The sequence below is a fragment of the Rhinoderma darwinii genome, chromosome 7, assembly GCF_050947455.1.
Source record: "Rhinoderma darwinii isolate aRhiDar2 chromosome 7, aRhiDar2.hap1, whole genome shotgun sequence".
NCBI classification, from domain to species: domain Eukaryota; kingdom Metazoa; phylum Chordata; class Amphibia; order Anura; family Rhinodermatidae; genus Rhinoderma; species Rhinoderma darwinii.
Window position 1 is genome coordinate 63,978,635 of NC_134693.1, and position 21,293 is coordinate 63,999,927.

General features: G+C 30.1%; 1 non-coding gene across 1 annotated transcript; it reads left to right on the plus strand.

Moving 5' to 3' along the window:
- Positions 1 to 244: 244 nt before the first annotated feature.
- LOC142658290 (small nucleolar RNA SNORA11) lies at positions 245 to 376 on the plus strand. The gene has a single exon (XR_012850116.1). It is a non-coding gene; the product is annotated as a small nucleolar RNA SNORA11 (small nucleolar RNA).
- The last annotated feature ends 20,917 nt before the right edge of the window (positions 377 to 21,293 follow it).

The window sequence follows — 21,293 nt, forward strand, 5'->3', positions numbered from 1 at the left end:
AGGCTACTGAATGCTTTTGTGATATATACCGAAACATATTTGTTTTACTATAGCTGGCCTTAGGCATTTGATCGCTGTCTGTGCAACCCACCAATTTTAGAAGGAGCCGCTCACAATTTACTGGGTACAGGCACAACCTGACTGTCCTCTGATGTCTTCCTGGCAGATAAGTGGCATCAGAGATTGGATTTTCCATCTGTGTGTGAGCAGCTTTAGTGTCTATCAGCTGTAGAAATGCCATTGTTAGGTGTGCTCAGAGCAGCCTTTGGTAAGACTCTTCCTTGGCTGTTTATACCACACCACAAACCAAACCACTGCGGCTACCACAGTGAGACCTGAAGATCGTGTCCTTCTTGGTATAGACTGCAGTACATGTTCTGCTTCGTTTTATATGTCTACATGCATCTTGTGTTCCAGTACTACAGGTTGTCCCTGACTTTACAACTATAAGGCCCCATGCACGTGGTACTGCTATGGGTGACGCATGCAGTCCTTGCGGCTCCTTAAAAATGGTGCAATGTGCGGCTCCGTATTTCAGAGTTTTTCTCCCCTAGATACATTGCTGCATGGAACAGGGTCCCATAGAAGTCATATTAGTGTTTCTATGGAGCCATAATATGGCTGTGTGAATGAGGCCTAATAGTTGTGTCCTAGTTTCTTGTGGAATGTAATGCAAGTGAGCGTTATGCAACCTCAATAACTTTCTTTTTACATTTCATGTAGGGTGGATATGGAAGAAGATATTACATTCACTCAAACACATAAACTAACTCAGGCACAGAGGAATTTAGGGAAGCGTTCTCCAGAGCAAGCGAACCTGAGGTACATGTGTCCTGTATATGTGTTCTCAGAGGCCGCAGCTACTGAAGTCATAGGGGCAGCTTTACTAAGACTGGCGTTTCATACACCAGCCTTAGCTATCTACTCTGCTAGAGTAAGAGGCAACACATTTATTAAGAGGCACCCGCCACAAAATAAATATGTCGCATCGTCACGCTGGCCACGATGATGTATGAGCCACGTCATTCCTTAGGGGGACCCGGAGGGAAGAAGGGAGCGGTGAGGTGAGCAGAAACTATATACTTTATAAATTTATTTAATTGTCCGGAGGGAGGGTTGCCTGATTAGGGGGGCAAGGAACGAGCCCGGCATGGGCCTATACTATTCGAGTCCCCACAGCGTGAAATCTACCCCAGGATCAGATTTCTACTATAATGTATGCCGTTTTCTAGGAGTACATTTCCACTATAAGGTGAAATTCACACGAACGTGTGCGTTTTGCGCGCGCAAAAAACGCAGTGTTTTTTGCGTGCTGCAGTTCCGTGTGTCATCAGTGTTTGCTGCGTGATTTTCACGCATATGGCATCCTTATGACACCCGGTTTTGATGTGTAGAAAAAGAAATGAAGTAGGTGCTTTTATTTTCCCCTTCATTTCTTGATCTACTGTTGCGCGAATCACGTGCGTCACACGGAAGTGCGTCCGTGTGCTGCGCGTGATTTTCCCGCACCCATTGACTTCAATGGGTGCGTGATGCGCAAAACACGCTAAAGTATAGGACATGTCGTGAGTTTTACGCAGCGGACACACGCTGCGTGAAAATCACGGACTGTCTGAACGGCCCCATTGAGTTACATAGGTCCGTGCGACGCCCGTGAAAATCACGCGCGCATCACGGACGTGAAACACGTTCGTGTAAATAAGGCCTAATGTGTATATATAAGGCCTTATTTACACGAGCGTATTAAACGTCCGTGAAAATCATGCGCATCGCACGGACCTATGTAAGTGAATGGGGCCGTTCAGACAGTCCGTGATTTTCACGCAGCGTGCGTCCGCTGCGTAAAACTCACGACATGTCCTATACTTGAGCATTTTTCACACATCACGCACCGGTGCGTGAAAATCGCGCACAGCACAGGGAAGCACTTCCGTGTGTCGCGCGTGATTCGCGTTATAGTTGTTAAATAAATGAAGGGAAAAAAAGCACCACATTCATTGCAGTTTCAAAGCATCGAAACCGCGTGTCATAAGGTTGGCATATGCGTGAAAATAACTCAGCCACCACCATTCACTGATGACACGCGGAACTGCAACGTGCGCAAAACGCTGCATTTTTTGCGCGCGCAGAACGCACACGTTCGTCGTTCGTGTGAATTTCACCAAAGTGGTTGCCCAAAGATACTAAAATGTATTCTGTTCTTGTAGATTGGGGAGCTGGTTCAGTACCTGCTGATCAGGGACCAGAAGAAGTTGCCTATTAAGCGTTCAGGTATGTCTACTCCTCTTTCAGTTTGTACGCTATGGGTTAAAAAAGAATTATATTACATTAAGTAATGAAAATAATGGTATAGAAAATTTGAGAAATAAAATTTGGCATGTTCAAAAGATGGAGAATTTCATCAGCCAGTACTTGGTAATACCCCTTTTGGCAGAATCCCTCCAAACATTTCTTGTAGGCAGGTATGGGTTCACAAGTATGAGTTCTTTTTTTTTAAATTCATTTTCGCTGCATTTTTGTGTGGTGCTAATTCTGGGGAGTTGGGTGGGGGGTGTTTTTAATGTCTTGTGAAGAGTAAAGACAAACTCAGTGGACGAACACACAGCTGACGTTGGCTCCTGCGACGAAACGGTTTGTTTGTTAAAATGATCATGTCTACTTTTATTGAGGGTCAACAGCAGTTTGACCTGCAAAACACGCAGTGGATATTAAATTATTGTTAAACGCTGCACTATTTGCGGTAAGAATGCATGTTAGCTCAGGGTAAGGACATGCAATGTGACTGAACACAAACAGTCAGTGGTGGTCAGACATCCAGCTGTGTATGGTCATCTACAAACAAACTCTTTCACCAGACAGATCTAGAAAATAGAGCATCATTGCATACCCTAATAACTAGAAGCTTTGCTGTATTCCGTTGTTAGAAATGTGCAGGGTATGGTCATTTAAATGGAAAGGTACTGGAGTATTGTGTGCACCTTGATTAATACTTGTTCTTTCATGAAGCATAAATGAGTCTTGTACAAAATAAGTTATGCTGATTTCCATCTTTTTAGATTCCTAGAATATAATAAAATCCCTCACTGATCTCCCAGAGTATGAATTCCGTTGGGGCCCAAGAGCTTTTAAAGAAACCTCCGAAATTAAAATCCTGGAGTTCGTCTCAAAGGTAAGAGAATGGGTAGTGAAGCAGTCAGTCCTGATAACTGCCGCCTCCCTTAAGATGAAGAGACATTACTATATGTATTAGCCTTGATTCACACGAACGAGTGCAAACTGAGTCATGAAAACGTCTGTTCATCACGTCTGAGTCGCACCCGTGCGGGACCTGTTTTCACAGATCCGTCATAGACTTGAGTCTATTGAGGGATCCGTGAAAACGGACAAAAATAGGACATGTCTTATATTTCACGTGTCCTTCACACGGACCAGTAAAACAATGGCTGTGTGAGCGGCCGCATTGAAATACATGACATGTCACTTTTATTTTTACATATTTTTACAAGGGTGTTTTTTATTTCAGCAATGTAAAAATACGCCTCATATGAACTACATAGGGTATTCCTCATTAAAATCAATAGGAAGTTGTTGACAGGCAAACAGTGTATTTTGGAGCGTAATATGCATGTTTTCAGCTCAGAACTATGGCAGAAAATATGCTGTGTGAACATGGCCTAAGACCCCATGCACACGACCGTAAAAATTGTCCATGATTGCGGACCATAATCGCGGTCCACAATTACGGACCCATTCACTTCTGTTGACCACGGACACCTCCCCGTAAATTTGCAGGAAGGTGTCCGGGCATGACTGTTCTTTTTCTTTTTACAGGCCATTTTCTTATACTTTATATGGGAGCACGACCCACAAATGCGTTTGGCTGTGCTCAGCGGCCGGCCGTGCCAGCAATTGTGGGCCGTGTTAATGGGCACGGCAGTGTGCATGGGGGCCTTATACAGCTCACAATAAATGCAGTATTATATCAGCTTCATGATTATATATATATATATATATATATATATATATATATATATATATATATATATATATATATATATATATATATATATATATGTGTGTGTTTGTAAAGTAATAGCTGTATAGTGATCAATTATAAGGATAGATGGTTAGTGATAATGTATAAGGATAGATGGATAGTGAAAAAGTATAAGGATATCTATATAGTGATAAAGTATAAGAATAGTCGGATAGTGATAAAGTATAAGGATAGTGATAAAGTATAAGGATAATGATAAAGTATAAGGATAGTGATAAAGTATAAGGATAGCTGGATAGTGATAAAGTATAAGGATATCTATATAGTGATGGATATATCACTGTATAGTGATAAAGTATATGGATAGTGATAAAGGATAATGATAAAGTATAAGGATAGATGGATAGTGATAAAGTATAAGGATAGATGGATAGTGATAAAGTATAAGGATAGATGGATAGTGATAAAGTATAAGGATAGATGGATAGTGATAAGGTATAAGGATAGATGGATAGTGATAAAGTTTAAGGCTAGATGGATAGTTATAATGTATAAGGATAGATGGATAGTGATAAAGTATAAGGATATCTATATAGTGGTAGATGTATCACTGTATAGTGATAAAGTATAAGGATAGATGGATAGTGATAAAGTATAAGGATATATGTGTAGTAATAAAGTATAAGGATAGATAGAAAGTGATAAAGTATAATGATAGTGATAAAGTATAAGGATATTTATATAGTGATAGATGTATCACTGTATAGTGATAAAGTATAAGGATAGTGATAAAGTATAAGGATAAATGGATAGTGATAAAGTATAAGGATAGTGATAAAGTATAAGGATAGATGGAAAGTGATAAAGTATAAGGATAGTGATAAAGTATAAGGATAGATGGAAAGTGATAAAGTATAAGGATAGTGATAAAGTATAAGGATAGTGATAAAGTATAAGGATAGAGGGAAAGTGATAAAGTATAAGGATAGTGATAAAGTATAAGGATATTTATATAGTGATAGATGTAACACTGTATAGTGATAAAGTATAAGGATAGTGATAAAGTATAAGGATAGTGATAAAGTATAAGGATAGTGATAAAGTATAAGGATAGATGGATAGTGATAAAGTATAAGGATATATGCTTAGTGATAAAGTATAAAGATAGTGATAAAGTAAAAGGATATCTATATAGTGATAGATGTATCACTATATAGTGATAAAGTATTTGGATAGATGGATAGTGATAATGTATAAGATAAAGTATAAGGATAGAGAAAAACTATAAGGATAAAGTATAAGGATAGATGGATAGTGATAAAGTATAAGGATAGTGATAAAGCATAAGGGTAGTGATAAAGTATAAGGATAGTGATAAAGTATAAGGATAGATTGATAGTGATAAAGCATAAGGATAGATGGATAGTGATAAAGTATAAGGATAGTGATAAAGTATAAGGATGTCTATATAGTAATAGATGTATCACTGTATAGTGATAAAGTATAAGGGTAGATGGATAGTGATAAAGTATAAGGATATATGTGTAGTAATAAAGTATAAGGATAGATAGAAAGTGATAAAGTATAATGATAGTGATAAAGTATAAGGATATTTATATAGTGATAGATGTATCACTGTATAGTGATAAAGTATAAGGATAGTGATAAAGTATAAGGATAAATGGATAGTGATAAAGTATAAGGATAGTGATAAAGTATAAGGATAGATGGAAAGTGATAAAGTATAAGGATAGTGATAAAGTATAAGGATAGATGGAAAGTGATAAAGTATAAGGATAGTGATAAAGTATAAGGATAGTGATAAAGTATAAGGATAGAGGGAAAGTGATAAAGTATAAGGATAGTGATAAAGTATAAGGATATTTATATAGTGATAGATGTAACACTGTATAGTGATAAAGTATAAGGATAGTGATAAAGTATAAGGATAGTGATAAAGTATAAGGATAGTGATAAAGTATAAGGATAGATGGATAGTGATAAAGTATAAGGATATATGCTTAGTGATAAAGTATAAAGATAGTGATAAAGTAAAAGGATATCTATATAGTGATAGATGTATCACTATATAGTGATAAAGTATTTGGATAGATGGATAGTGATAATGTATAAGATAAAGTATAAGGATAGAGAAAAAGTATAAGGATAAAGTATAAGGATAGATGGATAGTGATAAAGTATAAGGATAGTGATAAAGCATAAGGGTAGTGATAAAGTATAAGGATAGTGATAAAGTATAAGGATAGATTGATAGTGATAAAGCATAAGGATAGATGGATAGTGATAAAGTATAAGGATAGTGATAAAGTATAAGGATAGTGATAAAGTATAAGGATAGTGATAAAGTATAAGGATAGTGATAAAGTATAAGGATAGTGATAAAGTATAAGGATAGTGATAAAGTATAAGGATAGTGATAAAGTATAAGGATAGTGATAAAGTATAAGGATAATGATAAAGTATAAGAATAGTGATAAAGTATAAGGATAGATGGATAGTGATAAAGTGTAAAGATAGTGATAAAGTATAAGGATAGTGATAAAGTATAAGGATAGATGGATAGTGATAAAGTATAAGGAGAGTGATAAAGTATAAGGATAATGATAAAGTATAAGGATAGTGATAAAGTATTAGGATAGATTGATAGTGATAAAGCATAAGGATAGATATATAGTGATAAAGTATAAGGATAGTGATAAAGTATAAGGATAGTGATAACGTATAAGGATAGATGGATAGTGATGAAGCATAAAGATAGTGCTAAAGTATAAGGATAGATGGATAGTGATAAAGTATAAGGATAGAGATAAAGTATAAGGATACTGATAAAGTATAAGGATAGTGATAAAATATAAGGATAGTGATAAAGTATAAGGATAGTGATAAAGTATAAGGATAGATGGATAGTGATAAAGTATAAGGATAGTGATAAAGTATGAGGATAGTGATAAAGTATAAGGATAATGATAAAGTATAAGGATAGTGATACAGTATAAGGATAGATGGATAGTGATACAGTATAAGGATAGTGATACAGTATAAGGATATTGATACAGTATAAGGATAGTGATAAAGTATAAGGATAGTGATAAAGTATAAGGATAGATGGATCGTGATAAAGTATAAGGATCGTGATAAAGTATAATGATATCTATATAGTGATAGATGTATCACTGTATAGTGATAAAGTATAAGGATAGTGATAAATTATAAGCATAGTGATAAATTATATGGATAGTAATAAAGTATAAGGATAGAAGGATAGTGATAAAGTATAAGGATAGATGGATAGTGATAAAGTATAAGGATAGTGATAAAGTATAAGATAAATGGATAGTGATAAAGTATAAGGATATCTGTAGAGTGATAGATGTATCACTGTATAGTCATAAAGTATAAGGATAGTGATAAAGTATAAGGATAGATGGATAGTGATAAAGTATAAGGATCGTGATAAAGTATAAGGATAGTGATTAAGTATAAGGATAGTGATAAAGCATAAGGATAGATGGATAGTGATAAAGTATAAGGATCATGATAAAGTATAAAGATAATGATAAAGTATAAGGATAGTGATAAAGTATAAGGATAGATGGATCGTGATAAAGTATAAGGATCGTGATAAAGTATAATGATATCTATATAGTGATAGATGTATCACTGTATAGTGATAAAGTATAAGGATAGTGATAAATTATAAGCATAGTGATAAATTATAAGGATAGTAATAAAGTATAAGGATAGATGGATAGTGATAAAGTATAAGGATAGTGATAAAGTATAAGGATAGTGATAAAGTATAAGATAGATGGATAGTGATAAAGTATAAGGATAAATGGATAGTCATAAAGTATAAGGATAGTGATAAAGTATAAGGATAGATGGATAGTGATAAAGTTTAAGGATAGATGGATAGTGATAAAGTATAAGGATAGTGATAAAGTATAAGATAGATGGATAGTGATAAAGTATAAGGATAAATGGATAGTCATAAAGTATAAGGATAGTGATAAAGTATAAGGATAGATGGATAGTGATAAAGTATAAAGATAGTAATAAAGTATAAGGATATTAATAAATTATAAGGATAGTGATAAAGTATAAGGATAGTGATAAAGTATAAGGATAGATGGATAGTGATAAAGTATAAGGATAGTGATAAAGTATAAGGATAATGATAAAGTATAAGGATAGATGGATAGTGATAAAGTATAAGGATCGTGATAAAGTATAAGGATAGTGATAAAGTATAAGGATAGTGATAAAGCATAAGGATAGATGGATAGTGATAAAGTATAAGGATCATGATAAAGTATAAGGATAATGATAAAGTATAAGGATAGTGATAAAGTATAAGGATAGATGGATCGTGATAAAGTATAAGGATCGTGATAAAGTATAATGATATCTATATAGTGATAGATGTATCACTGTATAGTGAAAAAGTATAAGGATAGTGATAAATTATAAGCATAGTGATAAATTATAAGGATAGTAATAAAGTATAAGGATAGATGGATAGTGATAAAGTATAAGGATAGTGATAAAGTATAAGGATAGTGATAAAGTATAAGGATAGATGGATAGTGATAAAGTATAAGGATAGTGATAAAGTATAAGATAGATGGATAGTGATAAAGTATAAGGATAAATGGATAGTGATAAAGTATAAGGATATCTGTAGAGTGATAGATGTATCACTGTATAGTCATAAAGTATAAGGATAGTGATAAAGTATAAGGATAGATGGATAGTGATAAAGTATAAGGATAGTGATAAAGCATAAGGATAGATGGATATTGATAAAGTATAAGGATCATGATAAAGTATAAGGATAATGATAAAGTATAAGGATAGATGGATCGTGATAAAGTATAAGGATCGTGATAAAGTATAATGATATCTATATAGTGATAGATGTATCACTGTATAGTGATAAAGTATAAGGATAGTGATAAATTATAAGCATAGTGATAAATTATAAGGATAGTAATAAAGTATAAGGATAGATGGATAGTGATAAAGTATAAGGATAGTGATAAAGTATAAGGATAGATGGATAGTGATAAAGTATAAGGATAGTGATAAAGTATAAGGATAGATGGATAGTGATAAAGTATAAGGATAGTGATAAAGTATAAGATAGATGGATAGTGATAAAGTATAAAGATAGTAATAAAGTATAAGGATATAAATAAATTATAAGGATAGTGATAAAGTATAAGGATAGTGATAAAGTATAAGGATAGATGGATAGTGATAAAGTATAAGGATAGTGATAAAGTATAAGGATAAATGGATAGTGATAAAGTATAAGGATAGTGATAAAGTAGAAGGATAGATGGAAAGTGATAAAGTATAAGGATAGTGATAAAGTATAAGGATAGATGGAAAGTGATAAAGTATAAGGATAGTGATAAAGTATAAGGATAGTGATAAAGTATAAGGATAGAGGGAAAGTGATAAAGTATAAGGATAGTGATAAAGTATAAGGATATTTATATAGTGATAGATGTAACACTGTATAGTGATAAAGTATAAGGATAGTGATAAAGTATAAGGATAGTGATAAAGTATAAGGATAGTGATAAAGTATAAGGATAGATGGATAGTGATAAAGTATAAAGATAGTGATAAAGTAAAAGGATATCTATATAGTGATAGATGTATCACTATATAGTGATAAAGTATTTGGATAGATGGATAGTGATAATGTATAAGATAAAGTATAAGGATAGAGAAAAAGTATAAGGATAAAGTATAAGGATAGATGGATAGTGATAAAGTATAAGGATAGTGATAAAGCATAAGGGTAGTGATAAAGTATAAGGATAGTGATAAAGTATAAGGATAGATTGATAGTGATAAAGCATAAGGATAGATGGATAGTGATAAAGTATAAGGATAGTGATAAAGTATAAGGATAGTGATAAAGTATAAGGATAGTGATAAAGTATAAGGATAGTGATAAAGTATAAGGATAGTGATAAAGTATAAGGATAGTGATAAAGTATAAGGATAATGATAAAGTATAAGAATAGTGATAAAGTATAAGGATAGATGGATAGTGATAAAGTGTAAAGATAGTGATAAAGTATAAGGATAGTGATAAAGTATAAGGATAGATGGATAGTGATAAAGTATAAGGAGAGTGATAAAGTATAAGGATAATGATAAAGTATAAGGATAGTGATAAAGTATTAGGATAGATTGATAGTGATAAAGCATAAGGATAGATATATAGTGATAAAGTATAAGGATAGTGATAAAGTATAAGGATAGTGATAACGTATAAGGATAGATGGATAGTGATGAAGCATAAAGATAGTGCTAAAGTATAAGGATAGATGGATAGTGATAAAGTATAAGGATAGAGATAAATTATAAGGATACTGATAAAGTATAAGGATAGTGATAAAATATAAGGATAGTGATAAAGTATAAGGATAGTGATAAAGTATGAGGATAGTGATAAAGTATAAGGATAATGATAAAGTATAAGGATAGTGATACAGTATAAGGATAGATGGATAGTGATACAGTATAAGGATAGTGATACAGTATAAGGATATTGATACAGTATAAGGATAGTGATAAAGTATAAGGATAGTGATAAAGTATAAGGATAGATGGATCGTGATAAAGTATAAGGATAGTGATAAAGTATGAGGATAGTGATAAAGTATAAGGATAATGATAAAGTATAAGGATAGTGATACAGTATAAGGATAGATGGATAGTGATACAGTATAAGGATAGTGATACAGTATAAGGATATTGATACAGTATAAGGATAGTGATAAAGTATAAGGATAGTGATAAAGTATAAGGATAGATGGATCGTGATAAAGTATAAGGATCGTGATAAAGTATAATGATATCTATATAGTGATAGATGTATCACTGTATAGTGATAAAGTATAAGGATAGTGATAAATTATAAGCATAGTGATAAATTATATGGATAGTAATAAAGTATAAGGATAGAAGGATAGTGATAAAGTATAAGGATAGATGGATAGTGATAAAGTATAAGGATAGTGATAAAGTATAAGATAGATGGATAGTGATAAAGTATAAGGATATCTGTAGAGTGATAGATGTATCACTGTATAGTCATAAAGTATAAGGATAGTGATAAAGTATAAGGATAGATGGATAGTGATAAAGTATAAGGATAGTGATAAAGTATAAGGATAGATGGATAGTGATAAAGTATAAGGATCGTGATAAAGTATAAGGATAGTGATTAAGTATAAGGATAGTGATAAAGCATAAGGATAGATGGATAGTGATAAAGTATAAGGATCATGATAAAGTATAAAGATAATGATAAAGTATAAGGATAGTGATAAAGTATAAGGATAGATGGATCGTGATAAAGTATAAGGATCGTGATAAAGTATAATGATATCTATATAGTGATAGATGTATCACGGTATAGTGATAAAGTATAAGGATAGTGATAAATTATAAGCATAGTGATAAATTATAAGGATAGTAATAAAGTATAAGGATAGATGGATAGTGATAAAGTATAAGGATAGTGATAAAGTATAAGGATAGTGATAAAGTATAAGGATAGATGGATAGTGATAAAGTATAAGGATAGTGATAAAGTGTAAGATAGATGGATAGTGATAAAGTATAAGGATAAATGGATAGTCATAAAGTATAAGGATAGTGATAAAGTATAAGGATAGATGGATAGTGATAAAGTATAAAGATAGTAATAAAGTATAAGGATATTAATAAATTATAAGGATAGTGATAAAGTATAAGGATAGTGATAAAGTATAAGGATAGATGGATAGTGATAAAGTATAAGGATAGTGATAAAGTATAAGGATAATGATAAAGTATAAGGATAGATGGATAGTGATAAAGTATAAGGATCGTGATAAAGTATAAGGATAGTGATAAAGTATAAGGATAGTGATAAAGCATAAGGATAGATGGATAGTGATAAAGTATAAGGATCATGATAAAGTATAAGGATAATGATAAAGTATAAGGATAGTGATAAATTATAAGGATAGATGGATCGTGATAAAGTATAAGGATCGTGATAAAGTATAATGATATCTATATAGTGATAGATGTATCACTGTATAGTGAAAAAGTATAAGGATAGTGATAAATTATTAGCATAGTGATAAATTATAAGGATAGTAATAAAGTATAAGAATAGATGGATAGTGATAAAGTATAAGGATAGTGATAAAGTATAAGGATAGTGATAAAGTATAAGGATAGATGGATAGTGATAAAGTATAAGGATAGTGATAAAGTATAAGATAGATGGATAGTGATAAAGTATAAGGATAAATGGATAGTGATAAAGTATAAGGATATCTGTAGAGTGATAGATGTATCACTGTATAGTCATAAAGTATAAGGATAGTGATAAAGTATAAGGATAGATGGATAGTGATAAAGTATAAGGATAGTGATAAAGCATAAGGATAGATGGATATTGATAAAGTATAAGGATCATGATAAAGTATAAGGATAATGATAAAGTATAAGGATAGTGATAAAGTATAAGGATAGATGGATCGTGATAAAGTATAAGGATCGTGATAAAGTATAATGATATCTATATAGTGATAGATGTATCACTGTATAGTGATAAAGTATAAGGATAGTGATAAATTATAAGCATAGTGATAAATTATAAGGATAGTAATAAAGTATAAGGATAGATGGATAGTGATAAAGTATAAGGATAGTGATAAAGTATAAGGATAGATGGATAGTGATAAAGTATAAGGATAGTGATAAAGTATAAGGATAGATGGATAGTGATAAAGTATAAGGATAGTGATAAAGTATAAGATAGATGGATAGTGATAAAGTATAAAGATAGTAATAAAGTATAAGGATATAAATAAATTATAAGGATAGTGATAAAGTATAAGGATAGTGATAAAGTATAAGGATAGATGGATAGTGATAAAGTATAAGGATAGTGATAAAGTATAAGGATATTGATAAAGTATAAGGATAGATGGATAGTGATAAAGTATAAGGATCATGATAAAGTATAAGGATAATGATAAAGTATAAGGATAGATGGATCGTGATAAAGTATAAGGATCGTGATAAAGTATAATGATATCTATTTAGTGATAGATGTATCACTGTATAGTGATAAAGTATAAGGATAGTGATAAATTATAAGCATAGTGATAAATTATAAGGATAGTAATAAAGTATAAGGATAGATGGATAGTGATAAAGTATAAGGATAGTGATAAAGTATAAGGATAGTGATAAAGTATAAGGATAGATGGATAGTGATAAAGTATAAGGATAGTGATAAAGTATAAGATAGATGGATAGTGATAAAGTATAAGGATAAATGGATAGTGATAAAGTATAAGGATATCTGTAGAGTGATAGATGTATCACTGTATAGTCATAAAGTATAAGGATAGTGATAAAGTATAAGGATAGATGGATAGTGATAAAGTATAAAGATAGTGATAAAGTATAAGGATATAAATAAAGTATAAGGATAGTGATAAAGTATAAGGATAGTGATAAAGTATAAGGATAGATGGATAGTGATAAAGTATAAGGATAGTGATAAAGTATAAGGATAATGATAAAGTATAAAGATAGTGATAAAGTATAAGGATATAAATAAAGTATAAGGATAGTGATAAAGTATAAGGATAGTGATAAAGTATAAGGATAGATGGATAGTGATAAAGTATAAGGATAGTGATAAAGTATAAGGATAATTATAAAGTATAAGGATAGATGGATAGTGATAAAGTATAAGGATCGTGATAAAGTATAAGGATAGTGATAAAGTATAAGGATAGTGATAAAGCATAAGGATAGATGGATAGTGATAAAGTATAAGGATCATGATAAAGTATAAGGATAATGATAAAGTATAAGGATAATGATAAAGTATAAGGATAGATGGATCGTGATAAAGTATAAGGATCGTGATAAAGTATAAGGATAGTGATAAAATATAAGGATAGTGATAAAGTATAAGGATAGTGATAAAGTATAAGATAGATGGATAGTGATAAAGTATAAGAATAAATAGATAGTGATAAAGTATAAGGATATCTGTAGAGTGATAGATGTATCACTGTATAGTCATAAAGTATAAGGATAGTGATAAAGTATAAGGATAGATGGATAGTGATAAAGTATAAAGATAGTGATAAAGTATAAGGATAGTGATAAAGTATAAGGATAGTGATAAAGTATAAGGATAGTGATAAAGTATAAGGATAGATGGATAGTAATAAAGTATAAGGATAATGATAAAGTATGAGGATAGATGGATAGTGATAAAGTATAAGCATCGTGATAAAGTATAAGGATAGTGATAAAGTATAAGGATAGTGATAAAGCATAAGGATAGATGGATAGTCATAAAGTATAAGGATTGTGATAAAGTATAAGGATAATGATAAAGTATAAGGATAGATGGATAGTGATAAAGTATAAGGATCATGATAAAGTATAAGGATAATGATAAGGTATAAGGATATTTATATAGTGAGAGATCTATCACTGTATAGTGATAACGTATAAGGATAGTGATAAAGTATAAGGATAGTGATAAAGTATAAGGATAGTGTCAAAGTATAAGGATAATGATAAGGTATAAAGATATTTATATAGTGAGAGATCTATCACTGTATAGTGATAACGTATAAGGATAGTGATAAAGTATAAGGATAGTGTCAAAGTATAAGGATAGATAGATCGTGATAAAGTATAAGGATATCTATATAGTGATAGATGTGTCACTGTATAGTGATAAAATATAAGGATAGTGATAAAGTATAAGGACAGATTGATAGTGATAAAGCATAAGGATAGATGGATAGTGATACAGTATAAGGATAGATGGATAGTGATAAAGTATAAGGATAGATGGATAGTGATAAAGTATAAGGATAGATGGATAGTGATAAGGTATAAGGATAGATGGATAGTGATAAAGTTTAAGGCTAGATGGATAGTTATAATGTATAAGGATAGATGGATAGTGATAAAGTATAAGGATATCTATATAGTGGTAGATGTATCACTGTATAGTGATAAAGTATAAGGATAGATGGATAGTGATAAAGTATAAGGATATATGTGTAGTAATAAAGTATAAGGATAGATAGAAAGTGATAAAGTATAATGATAGTGATAAAGTATAAGGATATTTATATAGTGATAGATGTATCACTGTATAGTGATAAAGTATAAGGATAGTGATAAAGTATAAGGATAAATGGATAGTGATAAAGTATAAGGATAGTGATAAAGTATAAGGATAGATGGAAAGTGATAAAGTATAAGGATAGTGATAAAGTATAAGGATAGATAGAAAGTGATAAAGTATAAGGATAGTGATAAAGTATAAGGATAGTGATAAAGTATAAGGATAGAGGGAAAGTGATAAAGTATAAGGATAGTGATAAAGTATAAGGATATTTATATAGTGATAGATGTAACACTGTATAGTGATAAAGTATAAGGATAGTGATAAAGTATAAGGATAGTGATAAAGTATAAGGATAGTGATAAAGTATAAGGATAGATGGATAGTGATAAAGTATAAGGATATATGCTTAGTGATAAAGTATAAAGATAGTGATAAAGTAAAAGGATATCTATATAGTGATAGATGTATCACTATATAGTGATAAAGTATTTGGATAGATGGATAGTGATAATGTATAAGATAAAGTATAAGGATAGAGAAAAAGTATAAGGATAAAGTATAAGGATAGATGGATAGTGATAAAGTATAAGGATAGTGATAAAGCATAAGGGTAGTGATAAAGTATAAGGATAGTGATAAAGTATAAGGATAGATTGATAGTGATAAAGCATAAGGATAGATGGATAGTGATAAAGTATAAGGATAGTGATAAAGTATAAGGATGTCTATATAGTAATAGATGTATCACTGTATAGTGATAAAGTATAAGGGTAGATGGATAGTGATAAAGTATAAGGATATATGTGTAGTAATAAAGTATAAGGATAGATAGAAAGTGATAAAGTATAATGATAGTGATAAAGTATAAGGATATTTATATAGTGATAGATGTATCACTGTATAGTGATAAAGTATAAGGATAGTGATAAAGTATAAGGATAAATGGATAGTGATAAAGTATAAGGATAGTGATAAAGTATAAGGATAGATGGAAAGTGATAAAGTATAAGGATAGTGATAAAGTATAAGGATAGATGGAAAATGATAAAGTATAAGGATAGTGATAAAGTATAAGGATAGTGATAAAGTATAAGGATAGAGGGAAAGTGATAAAGTATAAGGATAGTGATAAAGTATAAGGATATTTATATAGTGATAGATGTAACACTGTATAGTGATAAAGTATAAGGATAGTGATAAAGTATAAGGATAGTGATAAAGTATAAGGATAGTGATAAAATATAAGGATAGATGGATAGTGATAAAGTATAAGGATATATGCTTAGTGATAAAGTATAAAGATAGTGATAAAGTAAAAGGATATCTATATAGTGATAGATGTATCACTATATAGTGATAAAGTATTTGGATAGATGGATAGTGATAATGTATAAGATAAAGTATAAGGATAGAGAAAAAGTATAAGGATAAAGTATAAGGATAGATGGATAGTGATAAAGTATAAGGATAGTGATAAAGCATAAGGGTAGTGATAAAGTATAAGGATAGTGATAAAGTATAAGGATAGATTGATAGTGATAAAGCATAAGGATAGATGGATAGTGATAAAGTATAAGGATAGTGATAAAGTATAAGGATAGTGATAAAGTATAAGGATAGTGATAAAGTATAAGGATAGTGATAAAGTATAAGGATAGTGATAAAGTATAAGGATAGTGATAAAGTATAAGGATAGTGATAAAGTATAAGGATAGTGATATAGTATAAGGATAATGATAAAGTATAAGAATAGTGATAAAGTATAAGGATAGATGGATAGTGATAAAGTGTAAAGATAGTGATAAAGTATAAGGATAGTGATAAAGTATAAGGATAGATGGATAGTGATAAAGTATAAGGAGAGTGATAAAGTATAAGGATAATGATAAAGTATAAGGATAGTGATAAAGTATTAGGATAGATTGATAGTGATAAAGCATAAGGATAGATATATAGTGATAAAGTATAAGGATAGTGATAAAGTATAAGGATAGTGATAACGTATAAGGATAGATGGATAGTGATGAAGCATAAAGATAGTGCTAAAGTATAAGGATAGATGGATAGTGATAAAGTATAAGGATAGAGATAAAGTATAAGGATACTGATAAAGTATAAGGATAGTGATAAAATATAAGGATAGTGATAAAGTATAAGGATAGTGATAAAGTATAAGGATAGATGGATAGTGATAAAGTATAAGGATAGTGATAAAGTATGAGGATAGTGATAAAGTATAAGGATAATGATAAAGTATAAGGATAGTGATACAGTATAAGGATAGATGGATAGTGATACAGTATAAGGATAGTGATACAGTATAAGGATATTGATACAGTATAAGGATAGTGATAAAGTATAAGGATAGTGATAAAGTATAAGGATAGATGGATCGTGATAAAGTATAAGGATCGTGATAAAGTATAATGATATCTATATAGTGATAGATGTATCACTGTATAGTGATAAAGTATAAGGATAGTGATAAATTATAAGCATAGTGATAAATTATATGGATAGTAATAAAGTATAAGGATAGAAGGATAGTGATAAAGTATAAGGATAGATGGATAGTGATAAAGTATAAGGATAGTGATAAAGTATAAGATAAATGGATAGTGATAAAGTATAAGGATATCTGTAGAGTGATAGATGTATCACTGTATAGTCATAAAGTATAAGGATAGTGATAAAGTATAAGGATAGATGGATAGTGATAAAGTATAAGGATCGTGATAAAGTATAAGGATAGTGATTAAGTATAAGGATAGTGATAAAGCATAAGGATAGATGGATAGTGATAAAGTATAAGGATCATGATAAAGTATAAAGATAATGATAAAGTATAAGGATAGTGATAAAGTATAAGGATAGATGGATCGTGATAAAGTATAAGGATCGTGATAAAGTATAATGATATCTATATAGTGATAGATGTATCACTGTATAGTGATAAAGTATAAGGATAGTGATAAATTATAAGCATAGTGATAAATTATAAGGATAGTAATAAAGTATAAGGATAGATGGATAGTGATAAAGTATAAGGATAGTGATAAAGTATAAGGATAGTGATAAAGTATAAGATAGATGGATAGTGATAAAGTATAAGGATAAATGGATAGTCATAAAGTATAAGGATAGTGATAAAGTATAAGGATAGATGGATAGTGATAAAGTATAAGGATAGATGGATAGTGATAAAGTATAAGGATAGTGATAAAGTATAAGATAGATGGATAGTGATAAAGTATAAGGATAAATGGATAGTCATAAAGTATAAGGATAGTGATAAAGTATAAGGATAGATGGATAGTGATAAAGTATAAAGATAGTAATAAAGTATAAGGATATTAATAAATTATAAGGATAGTGATAAAGTATAAGGATAGTGATAAAGTATAAGGATAGATGGATAGTGATAAAGTATAAGGATAGTGATAAAGTATAAGGATAATGATAAAGTATAAGGATAGATGGATAGTGATAAAGTATAAGGATCGTGATAAAGTATAAGGATAGTGATAAAGTATAAGGATAGTGATAAAGCATAAGGATAGATGGATAGTGATAAAGTATAAGGATCATGATAAAGTATAAGGATAATGATAAAGTATAAGGATAGTGATAAAGTATAAGGATAGATGGATCGTGATAAAGTATAAGGATCGTGATAAAGTATAATGATATCTATATAGTGATAGATGTATCACTGTATAGTGAAAAAGTATAAGGATAGTGATAAATTATAAGCATAGTGATAAATTATAAGGATAGTAATAAAGTATAAGGATAGATGGATAGTGATAAAGTATAAGGATAGTGATAAAGTATAAGGATAGTGATAAAGTATAAGGATAGATGGATAGTGATAAAGTATAAGGATAGTGATAAAGTATAAGATAGATGGATAGTGATAAAGTATAAGGATAAATGGATAGTGATAAAGAATAAGGATATCTGTAGAGTGATAGATGTATCACTGTATAGTCATAAAGTATAAGGATAGTGATAAAGTATAAGGATAGATGGATAGTGATAGAGTATAAGGATAGTGATAAAGCATAAGGATAGATGGATATTGATAAAGTATAAGGATCATGATAAAGTATAAGGATAATGATAAAGTATAAGGATAGATGGATCGTGATAAAGTATAAGGATCGTGATAAAGTATAATGATATCTATATAGTGATAGATGTATCACTGTATAGTGATAAAGTATAAGGATAGTGATAAATTATAAGCATAGTGATAAATTATAAGGATAGTAATAAAGTATAAGGATAGATGGATAGTGATAAAGTATAAGGATAGTGATAAAGTATAAGGATAGATGGATAGTGATAAAGTATAAGGATAGTGATAAAGTATAAGATAGATGGATAGTGATAAAGTATAAAGATAGTAATAAAGTATAAGGATATAAATAAATTATAAGGATAGTGATAAAGTATAAGGATAGTGATAAAGTATAAGGATAGATGGATAGTGATAAAGTATAAGGATAGTGATAAAGTATAAGGATAAATGGATAGTGATAAAGTATAAGGATAGTGATAAAGTATAAGGATAGATGGAAAGTGATAAAGTATAAGGATAGTGATAAAGTATAAGGATAGATGGAAAGTGATAAAGTATAAGGATAGTGATAAAGTATAAGGATAGTGATAAAGTATAAGGATAGAGGGAAAGTGATAAAGTATAAGGATAGTGATAAAGTATAAGGATATTTATATAGTGATAGATGTAACACTGTATAGTGATAAAGTATAAGGATAGTGATAAAGTATAAGGATAGTGATAAAGTATAAGGATAGTGATAAAGTATAAGGATAGATGGATAGTGATAAAGTATAAAGATAGTGATAAAGTAAAAGGATATCTATATAGTGATAGATGTATCACTATATAGTGATAAAGTATTTGGATAGATGGATAGTGATAATGTATAAGATAAAGTATAAGGATAGAGAAAAAGTATAAGGATAAAGTATAAGGATAGATGGATAGTGATAAAGTATAAGGATAGTGATAAAGCATAAGGGTAGTGATAAAGTATAAGGATAGTGATAAAGTATAAGGATAGATTGATAGTGATAAAGCATAAGGATAGATGGATAGTGATAAAGTATAAGGATAGTGATAAAGTATAAGGATAGTGATAAAGTATAAGGATAGTGATAAAGTATAAGGATAGTGATAAAGTATAAGGATAGTGATAAAGTATAAGGATAATGATAAAGTATAAGAATAGTGATAAAGTATAAGGATAGATGGATAGTGATAAAGTGTAAAGATAGTGATAAAGTATAAGGATAGTGATAAAGTATAAGGATAGATGGATAGTGATAAAGTATAAGGAGAGTGATAAAGTATAAGGATAATGATAAAGTATAAGGATAGTGATAAAGTATTAGGATAGATTGATAGTGATAAAGCATAAGGATAGATATATAGTGATAAAGTATAAGGATAGTGATAAAGTATAAGGATAGTGATAACGTATAAGGATAGATGGATAGTGATGAAGCATAAAGATAGTGCTAAAGTATAAGGATAGATGGATAGTGATAAAGTATAAGGATAGAGATAAAGTATAAGGATACTGATAAAGTATAAGGATAGTGATAAAATATAAGGATAGTGATAAAGTATAAGGATAGTGATAAAGTATAAGGATAGATCGATAGTGATAAAGTATAAGGATAGTGATAAAGTATGAGGATAGTGATAAAGTATAAGGATAATGATAAAGTATAAGGATAGTGATACAGTATAAGGATAGATGGATAGTGATACAGTATAAGGATAGTGATACAGTATAAGGATATTGATACAGTATAAGGATAGTGATAAAGTATAAGGATAGTGATAAAGTATAAGGATAGATGGATCGTGATAAAGTATAAGGATCGTGATTAAGTATAATGATATCTATATAGTGATAGATGTATCACTGTATAGTGATAAAGTATAAGGATAGTGATAAATTATAAGCATAGTGATAAATTATATGGATAGTAATAAAGTATAAGGATAGAAGGATAGTGATAAAGTATAAGGATAGATGGATA